The sequence below is a fragment of the Lemur catta genome, chromosome 22 (assembly GCF_020740605.2).
Source record: "Lemur catta isolate mLemCat1 chromosome 22, mLemCat1.pri, whole genome shotgun sequence".
Taxonomy (NCBI): domain Eukaryota; kingdom Metazoa; phylum Chordata; class Mammalia; order Primates; family Lemuridae; genus Lemur; species Lemur catta.
In genome coordinates, this window is record NC_059149.1 from 20,353,029 (window position 1) to 20,363,610 (window position 10,582).

Here is a 10,582-nt window from a genome sequence, read left to right on the forward strand (position 1 = left end):
CCATGCCAGGGTTGGATACCAGAAAACTGGAGACAATCCCCAACCCCCTGAGCTTGCTGAAATTATTCAAACTGGCCACCCTAAGCCTGCTCACGCTGCCCTGCCCAGTCCCATAGAAGCCACAGTGAAGGGTGTGGCCCATATTTCCCCTTCGTGCTCTCTGCCCGGTGACCTGCCCTGTGTTTCCCTGTGTGGCTCTGTGTGGCATGCCGTGCCTCCTGCTTCTAGGGGAATGTGAGTGGACACTTCTTGATAGTTTTCCATGACAGGCATGTCTGTGTCTGCCTGTCTCATCACACCTGAGTGAAACAAAATCCTGGTGCCCTCCAAAGAGCAAGCCACCCCATGACAGCCTTCAGCAGGGCCAGGGAAGGGGGACGCTTCCCCTTTGAGTGAGGCTTGAGATTTTACTATGTCACTCGCTTGGGTATTTAGTTTCTAAAATGAGGCTCTTCCTGAAACTAATAGGTATAGAAGACTTTTTGTTCCCTAAGAATAAGAGAGCCTAGAAAAGCTATAGGATCCACCTGAGACTCTGCAAGTTTGCAGGAAGATACAGTGAACTGAAGATACAGTGGGTGGAAAGAATGAAGTTATTTTCAGCTGGAATCATTTTGAGTTGAGCTTATTTAATGCTCTGGTTACATAACAGAAATGCACAAATACATCACCATCAAGTTACTTGAGGAAGGAAGTTCTTCTTACTGACAATGCAATGTTTTAAGAGAAAATATTTCAGAACATTGCCGACAAAAGCATTTTGAGAAACAGTTATGTGTAGTGACTTTTTAAAAGACAATTGCACACTAATAGTCAATTTAGTAGCCTTTGTTGTATGAAGAAATGTCTCCTCTAGTTTTGTGTATCACTTGAATTGAAAATTTCTCTTGAAAACTGCTGGAAGTAGAGAGGCCTGACAATGTATCAGAAGTCTTAAAATATCCTTTGGCCTTTGATTCTTCTTTTGGCAATAATTCTTAATGAAATAACTTTAAAAATGCACAAAATATTAAGTGTAAGGATGTTTACTGCAGCATTGTTTATAGGGCTAAAAGTTGGAAACATCCTCAGTTTTCAATAAGAGAATGTCAGTTAAATAAATTATTGTATGTTCATACAAAGAAATACTATCCTGTTATATAAAATGATGCCGTAGATCAGTGTTTGTCAAATTTTTTTCATTATTGCCCCTCTAAAGTATCTTTTTAGACTTTTTTTCTAATTGTCTCCTACCCATTGGCTCTTCCCTATGAATTTTTTTTTTTTTTTTTTGAGACAGAGTCTTGCTCTGTTGCCCAAGCTGGAATGCAGTGGCATGATCATAGCTCACTGTAAACTTGAATTCCTGGGCTCAAGTGATCCTCCTGTCTCAGCCTCCTGAGTACCTGGAACAACAGGTGCATGCCATCATGCCTGGCTAATTTTTAAAATTTTTTTAGAGACAAGGTCTCGTTATGTTGCCCAGGCTGGTCTCAAACTCCTAGCCTCAAGCCATCCTCCTCCCTTGGTCTCCTAAAGTGCTGGGATTACAGGCATAAGCCACAGAATTTTAAGATCACAGATATATTACATATCTGTTACATACTGTGTTCCTTTGTGGGGCCACAAATCATCGTAATATCTAAGTTTTTTTGCCCCAAAGAATCAATTTTTGCCAACTTAGGATGATATCAAAGCCATTGAGAATACATGTTGTTGATGAATACCGACATGGAAAAACAGTAATGATATTTTGGAAGGTAAAAAAAAATATATAGAATGTATAATATAATCTATTTTCACTTGTTTGTAAATAGGCATAAAATAACTTATAGAAGTTTCTATCTAAAGATATTAATACTGGTTATCTCTGGGTGGAAAACAGACCTAATATTTATTAATCATCTATTATGGGGGGTACTTTTCATGTCATTTAACCCTTATAATAATGCTGTGAGGTGCTGGGGGCCTACGGGGAGAGGCCAGTGAGCATAGTCAGCATGGTGTTTTGCACAAGTTCACATTTGGTAAATGGTAGCTTATTTTTATTATTATCTTATTTTAGAGGCTGTCTTTGAGAGACAGAATAGTTTTTTAATCCACCATAGATGAAATGTTATAATGACGCATGGAGCCAGATTGCCCAGGTTTGAGCCTTTACCCTGTCAGCTATGTGGTCTTGGACAGTCACTTTATCTGTGGCGTTCATCTGCTTCACTCATTAGGTGATCGTGGTGGCAGCAATTGTACCTACTCATAGGGTTGTTATGAGGATTAAATAAATTACTCTGTGTAACTTGCTGGGAGCATCATCTGGTATGTAGCAGGCACTCAGTGAGTGTGAGCTTTTAGTCTTACTTAATCTTCACAATGGATCTGTGATGGGAATATGATTATTTTTGCTTCCCAGATGTGAAGACTGAAGTTCAGAGAAGTTGAATAATGGAACGATGCTTGCTGAGGGTAAGGACATCTGCAAAGGCGAGACACTGGGTAAGTGCCCGGGAGTCAGGTTAAGGGCCCAGCAGTTGGGTTATAAAAAAGTTAAAAGGCACCAGAGATGAGTGTGTACATTTCCTAACTGTGTGTATCATGAATATTGCCTACATGTATGCATAATGTATGTCTCACATACATGTATACTCATCTGCCATGTGCTCCCGTGGTCCTTTCTGGAAACCGCAGTAGGGTTGGGGAAAGTGCATTACCTTGGGGTTGAATCCTGGCTGCAACAGTGATTCAGGAGCTGAAAGTGACCCAGAAGTGAGGGGCTTCACCATTCTGATAATCAACTACTCACCCCATTGGGGAAGGAGGTGGCTGAACACAAGACACTCGACATTGGACAGATGGGGTTGGTGACAGTTTATGAGTCATGTGTACTCACAGCCTGGGGGAGGAGGACACTCCGTGCCTTACAGAACAGGGCCGCACAGGGGCTTCCCTCAGAAATAGAGTGGACCAGCAGGGGCTGTGGGAGGCAGGCTTTGCAAGAGGGAGAGGTGCCCGTGGTTCCCACAGGAGTGCCTGACTGGTTTATTTGAATAATTTCACAGGCTAACAGGGAAATGAAATTCATAAGGTTGAGGACCAGGTGGAGTGTGGCTGGTCTGGCTGATAAGGGAACTAGCTGGATGGGAACACTGTCCCTCTGGGTTGGGAGCAAAAAGATGTCACGGCAGCACTTGACATGTTAAGCCTTATGATGCACTTGATCCAAGTTGATGACTTTGACAATGAGAGGTAGTTTGGGGCCTCTTGTGGTGACAGACGTAAACAAGGATAAAGCGTCCAAGGAGATTGGGCATGAGGGTCTCAAGGCAGATAGTGGCAGCAAAGCTGACCAGTCCATGGACTGGGGAAGAGCAGACAGGGTCTGGTCTGGCTCTGCCACTTATTAATTATTAAATCTTGAATTAATATCTGGGCTTCACTTTCCATGTCTACGAAATGAGGGAGTTCGAATAGAAGATTTCTTAGCTAGCTTTTAATCCAGAATATAAGATGTTAGGCAGAGCTTGCATGGCCACAATATCAGGGAAATAAATGACTTGCCCAAACCAGTGCAGCACCTTTAGGCCACCATGGCAATGCACACTCTCTGTTGGAAGAACCAAGTCAGAATTATCCATCATGATTCCTTCCCTCCAACCGGCGCCATTTTGCTTCTGACTCTCTCAGCACCAACTTTACTTCTAGCTTCTAACTTCCCTTTTTGCCTTGATCCTCAAGTTCTCTGCACATATCTCTGTTCCTTGCTAGGATTTTAATGCTCTAGGACTCTGATTCTCAACTTGAGTCTTCATCTCAACCCTGCTGGATCCAACTCCCTCCTCCAGCAAGGCTCACCTTCTCCCATGGCCAAGACCCTGTTTATCACAGCTTGGGTGAGAATAACCCAATTACAGCATTCTTAGAGCTCCCTGGCTGGCCTGTACTGGTTTACAAAGGGCAGGAAGTCTTTTCTCCTATCTCTCTCAAAACACAGACTCCCTTTACAAAGCACAAGCAGAGAGGTTCTTTTCATGAATATTCTGAGATATGGGGTGTAAGTACTGAAGCAGCAGAGCCCTGGCTTCCAAGGTGGCCTTAGTTCAAAGACTAGTTTCTCTTCCACTTGCACCAGTGCTTCTCCTCCAAACATTCCACTCATGCCACGGAGGGGTTCTTCAACCAGCAAGTCTGCATAATGCTGTAGGAAGTTCACAGGCTTTCTTAGACCCACCCAAGGATGGATGCTCTAGAATCCCATAGACCTCTTAGGGTGTCTCTCATTTGGCCAGAGTCCCTCCCTAGGAATCTCATTTCCTCATTTCAGGGAGAAATAAGAGGCTGGAAGGGTTCCATTCCTTCCCTTGTCTCGGGGAAATGAAATTCCCAGGATGAAACTGTAGACATCCCATTTTGAGTGTTGGCAAAATTGAAATTATTCGGCTTTGCATATAAGTAAGGAAGAAAATAAAACCCTCTTTTCCCCTGTGTGCCCCCAAATTCACATGTCATGATTGAAAAAGTTCTCCCTGAGAAGCTTGTCTTTCCAGTTCACATCCACAAAGGTACATCAAATGCTCCCCAGACAGTCCTAGCACTCCTCACGTCCACCCCTGCCAGCCCATATTTGTCCTTTAAATGTGACTCCCATCTTACATCCTGCCCAGTCACCAAATTGTGATTATGGCACTTGGCAGAAATTGCATCTCCATGCTACACAGCTTCTAACACACTGATACTTAGTCATTGTTACCAATGGCACTAATCATATTGTTTATTCTCCTTAGGAACACAGGGCATAACACAACCGTTGCCTACTTTCTAATCTTTTTGTTTCTAATTATTTATAAACTTACACATTTTGTGTGGTCATCAGTTGTCTTCAAAGGCAACACTGACATTTCCTGTTGTTAGCAACTGCTCTGCATGGGAATTGGTTATCCGATATGCCTGATTAACGAGTTTCCCTTTGACATTTAATAAACTGCAATGATTTCACATTCAGGTATTTCTCCACTCACTCCATTAGTACAAAGGGTCATATAAAAGCCAACTTAGTGGGGTTGATTACAAAAATAAAGGAAATTTTTATGAATAAGTAGAAATTAATAGATATTTTTTCTAACTCTGTGTTTTGAAGTTTAAATGTCCAGCTTTGGACATTTGGAAATATATGGCGTCTTATTTTAACACTTTTACTGTTTACAGTTTCCCTTAAAATGTATTTGTCATCAGCTCAATGCTTTTGCTGTGATTTCATCCCTTTAACAATAAGATATTATTAAATAAAGGGCAAAGAAGCAAAGTTTCTATTCCATTTTTTAGAATGGAACTAGAGCTCCCAAATTAAGACAGAATTAAGTTTTCTATTTTCAGAAAAATCACCCCTCAGTGTATGTTCATGAAAACTCTATATATCCAACCAGTCAATATTTCAGAATATATTGAAAGAAAAGCATAATTCACAAGTCATTAACCTACATAAATGCTCAAATACCATGCCACTGGTAATTTTATTTTATGCTAGAGTAGACTTAGATGGTAGAACTGAGAATATTTTTTTGATTGTCCTTCCTTCAAAGGAAAACATATTCCAAAGCAACCTAGGAAAATGCCCCAAATCACTTCTTCCAGTATGTGATAATTCTTATCTTTACATAGTTATGGATATAGAAAGGATAGAATTTTTAAGGACCCAAACATTTGTTCCTCAAATATATTCTTGCTAGTGTTTTGCTGCAGATGAAAGTTTAAATCCTAGGCAAAAACTTACCAGGCTTGCATCTGTCAGCTCCTTGGAGAGGTTCCTCTTTAGTTTTGATGTTGTGTCTGAAACTTAAAATGTAAAATGCATACAGTTAAGCTTCCTGGTGGTGTTGACTTTGTTTATTCCAATGAACTCCATGTTAGAGTGAAAATCCCAATCCCTTCTCTCTGTAAAATCTTCAAATTATTTTCTTCCTGCTCTTCCTGCTCTCCTAGACTCCAAGCCATGGATGAAAAACACACAAGTTCTAAATCACTTGTCAAGGAAAAGGTGTAACACGGACATAGCATCAAACAAATGAGGAATTATCAGTTGCAAAGTGATTTGAAAGTTTCTTCAAATAGATATAGCTAATCCTATTGGCTCTCTGCTTGTACATATTTGGCGAGAGAGTAGGTTTTTTTCAGTGCAGGAATGGTATAAGTGCAGGAAGGGACTCTTCTGCTAGCCAGAGAGGGAGAGAAAGGGAGAGTATTCTAAAAGGAGCCTGGAGGGTAATCAGACCCTTCGGCTCTGACAGTTAGACCAAAGCACGCTCCAGGAAGTACACTGGGTAGCTAAAGTTAGAGAAACAGTGGCCTCTTATGGTGCCCCAGATGTCACACCGATTACATACGGTGTGGTGACTTGCAGTTTATTTTCACAGTCATTCAAATTAAAATACGGGATGAGAGGACAACGCAACAGAAAAGTCATCTTAGACCTCATTATTTTCATTTCTATAAATAAGGTCAAAAAAGGTCTCATTCTGTTATTATCCTCTGTCCTTCCGTCCCAGCAATGTTTTCCTTCCTCCTCCTATTGTAAAGATGCAAACATATTCTAATGAGGTTCATCTTTTAAACAAAACTAGTATCAATGTGGGAATTTTTGTTTTCTGGCTTCCCCTACAGTGCTATAAGCAAACAAACTTAGAGTGTTTATTTTGACAACCTATATTGAAAAAATATTAATATCTTACAATTGGGGAAAATCCACCGTCTCTGTAGAGACCAGTTTTGTCCACTTGGCACATAAAATATAGACAAGAATCACAGCACTGGGTAGTGAGAAATTCAGCTTCTTCCACTAGTCACTGTGTTCTTTTATGCCATTTTTACAAATGTGAGCACAGCCAAGAAAATTAGCACATGTGGCTATACCCAGAGACTAATAACAAGCTGATTCTAAAGAAAACCAGAGAAGCTGCACCATGACTCTTTCCAGATTTGGTATTTATTGGTATTTCAGGGATTTTTTGGTGTGTTTTATCTAGGACACAGTGCAGTGACATTCAGAATAGACAGTGATGGTGAACCTGGGAAAAGCCAATATAAACTGTAGGAAGGAGAAAAAAATATTTGGAGGAGTTTCCTGAACTTTGAGTAGCATGTATTTGGTGGAAAAACAACAACATCACACACAGGCAAAAGTAATATAAAATCAAAGATAAATCAAAAGGAAAGCTCCCTTAGTCAGAATTTTTTTTGTTAACGATAATACAAGGTTATTTGAAATAACAGATTTAGCAGAAAACTTTGAGCCAAAGACAGTTTTACCACTCCATATTCTTCCCTGTTGTTTCATATTATCTGTTCACTAAGCACAAAAGCAAATTACTATGGATCAATATCAAGATTCTAAGACAATTATCCTATTGGTTTTCTGTTATCCTATTGGTTTCCTTAGTTCCTCCAAGGGCACATCTGCGGTCTTATTTCCTAGAAATATTTTATTTTGTCATATATAGATTCATGAAAAATTCTCAACACAGAGATGTTTCATAATGTCACCGGATGGTGGATTTTTATTTATGCCTAAATGCCCATTCATCGAAAACATTTTGCAGTCCTAATGGAAAACCAAGAGGAATCCCGGCAAAGGTTCCCTTGAAGTTAGCAAACCTAATGAAAGACTTTGTAGAATGAAACATTGCAGTTGTAATATGAATGCATGCTTATCTGCTTCAGTTGATTTTGTATTTATCTGAGCTGTAAACAGCTCCCAAAGGTCAGACTAACTCATCGAAAAGGACTCTGATTTCTGTTCCATTAAGGCATCTATCTCTGCTTTGCTATTGTAGTGTTTTATCTTCCTCTCTCTTCTCTGTTCTCTTCTTTGAAGGTCGCCTGTCCCACTTTGCCATGTCTCAGAATCTAGTCCATTCCACTGATAATTTCTAAGTCAGAGAACGATGTTACCTCTAACCATTATGTGCTATTTTATTCTACCCAGTTATAAGGGACAGAAAACATCGAAAGATTTTAAATGTAATAGTTGATCTCATTTCTTTTTCTTTTTTCCTAGATATTTTTTCTCATTATAAAAGTAACGAAGGCTCATAGTACAAAATTTCCAAATTCCAGAAATGTACAAAGTATAAAAATAATAATACAAATCAATCACATTATCATCAGCCAGAAATAGTCAGTTTTAAACAGTCCTTTTTTATTTATATATTTATTTTGAATAATATTTAGATAGTATTTTGTCCTGTTTTTTCCACCTACCCTTATATCATGAGTATTTATGTCCCCATGTTCTTCAAATGTGGTTTTAACGTCTACACAATACTCATAATTTAATTCTTCCCGCATTGTAGAGCAGGGATATTTCCCAGTTTTTCATTATTTAAAATAATCTTATTGAGAACATCTTTCTTGCCATTTTAAAATTGCCCTTCTTCATGAAGTGCAACAATTTCATGTGATAGTTCTACCCATGTGACAAGTTTCAGTCACCTGTGGGGTGAGGGCTGCCAGCACATTTCTTTTTCAGATGAGGGTCTCAGAGAGACCGTGTGCCTTGCCTGAGGCCATAATAGTTATTTGAAATTTGTAATTCATTGATATTTTCTCTTTCTTCAGCTCTCATACTCTATCAAATAACTGGTCTTTTTAATTGCCCTTTTTTTTTTTTTTTTGAGATAGAATCTCATTCTGTCCCCTGGCTAGAGTGCAATGGCATCATCATAGCTCGCAGCAACCTCAAACTCCTGGGCTCAAGCGATCCTCCTGCCTCAGCCTCCTGAGTAGCTGGGACTATAGGCATGGGACACCATGTCCAGATAATTTTTCTATTTTTAGTAGAGATGGGATCTTGCTCTTGCTCAGGCTGGTCTCGAACTCCTGACCTCAAGCGATCCTCCCACCTCGGCCTCTCAAAGTGCTAGGATTACAGCCATGAGCCACAGCGCCCAGCCCTTAGTTCCATTTCATAAGAATTCCTGCCACCCCATTCCAGTCCCTTTCTTGCAGCCATGCCCAAAAGCCACCTGGAGGGCCTCTAGGACACCTTGTTCACATTCTCCCTACACACCACTATCAGATGTCACTTAAGTGACTTCTTATGTCACTATCCAGTTCAAAAATTTCATTGACTTCTTTGTGAAACCCTCCATGAAATGTAAACCCCTCTGCCGGGCTCCCAACGCCTCACTTTGCCCCTAGTCTTTCCTCATCCACCCGCACCTGTCTGTCCGCTCACTGTCCCATTCCCAACTCTCTGACGTCTCCTTATATCCTTTACCCCGTTCACAGTACTCTTTTGTGCCCCTCGTCTCTTCAACTTTCACTCAATCCTCTAAAGCCCAAATTCCAATCTCCTTTATTCCAGGAAATAGCATGAACTTCCCATCATATGTGAAATTGTTCAACTTCAGTCCAAGTCTGTACTTTGTCACTTTTGCTGGGGAATTTGGGGGCAAATAATTAACTTTGCTGAGCCTATTTCTGCATAGGCAAATAAGAATAATTATACAATACCTGCCCTATCAACCTCCCAGCATCCTAGGAAGGATTGAATATGTATTGCAAAGTTTGGGTAAGCTGCTCAGTCTACCCAAATGAGAGAAAAATATTGTTTACTTTGTCCACTAATATCTGTCATCTTGGACCTTTTCAATATCCAGGTCTGGATCACATAATGTAGTGTTGAATTATGTTCTGTTTCATCATATTGTCTCATTGTATTATGTATATTAGTCATCTATCCTCGGCTTGGCTGTGAAACCTCTGAATGTAACACAGTATCTGATATCACACCTCTAACACCCATAGACTGCCACTGCGCATTGCCGTAATGATTGCTGGTCTCATTGAGAGGAGTCCTAGCTAGTAAGGTCTTTATGGGGTCACATTGGGATTTAGCTATAAGTGGAGGAGCCAGTGAGGCTCCAGTCTTCTGGAACTCTTCTGGAGTAGAAAAGTCTTATGCTTTTTGGGTGTTCTAGAAAACTGGGATTAAGGTTAGTACATATCTTATGGAGTCTATGAAAATGTATTCTCAATTTAGATCTTGTCTCTCAGAGAAATTCACTGACTTTTTATAGCACGCCTTATTTGGCACACTTTGACCTCAGTCAAAGTGCAGAAGCAAGAATGTCTTGCAGACATCTAACCTGGGCCTCTGGTTATCTCTCTCAGAAAGGTCAGGCTACCAAATCATGATATGTTGTTACAGATAGTCTGCTAATGATCTGCTTATAGATTCCTCATTTAATCTGAAATTCATTTCTCAGTTTTGATTACCTACTTACTAGAGTCCTTAAAAACATTTTCCCCAATAGGTCTATGCCTAAACAAGTCAATTCTAGGGTTAAGGTTAGGGTTAGTGACAAGAGGTAAGGTTAAGCCTAAAGTTAGGGTTAGTGCAACATAGAGAGTTAGAGTTAAGGTTATGTTTAGGTTTGTGGTTAGTGTTACAGTTAGGGTTCAGCTTAGGATGAGGTTGAGATTTAGGGTTAGGCTTAGGGTTAGCATTTATGCTAGAGTTAGCATTAGTGTTAACTTTATACTCAAGGCTACAGTTCAGAGTTAGAGTTAAGGTTAGGGTTAGGTTAGGTTCCTAGACACAAGACACAGTTTT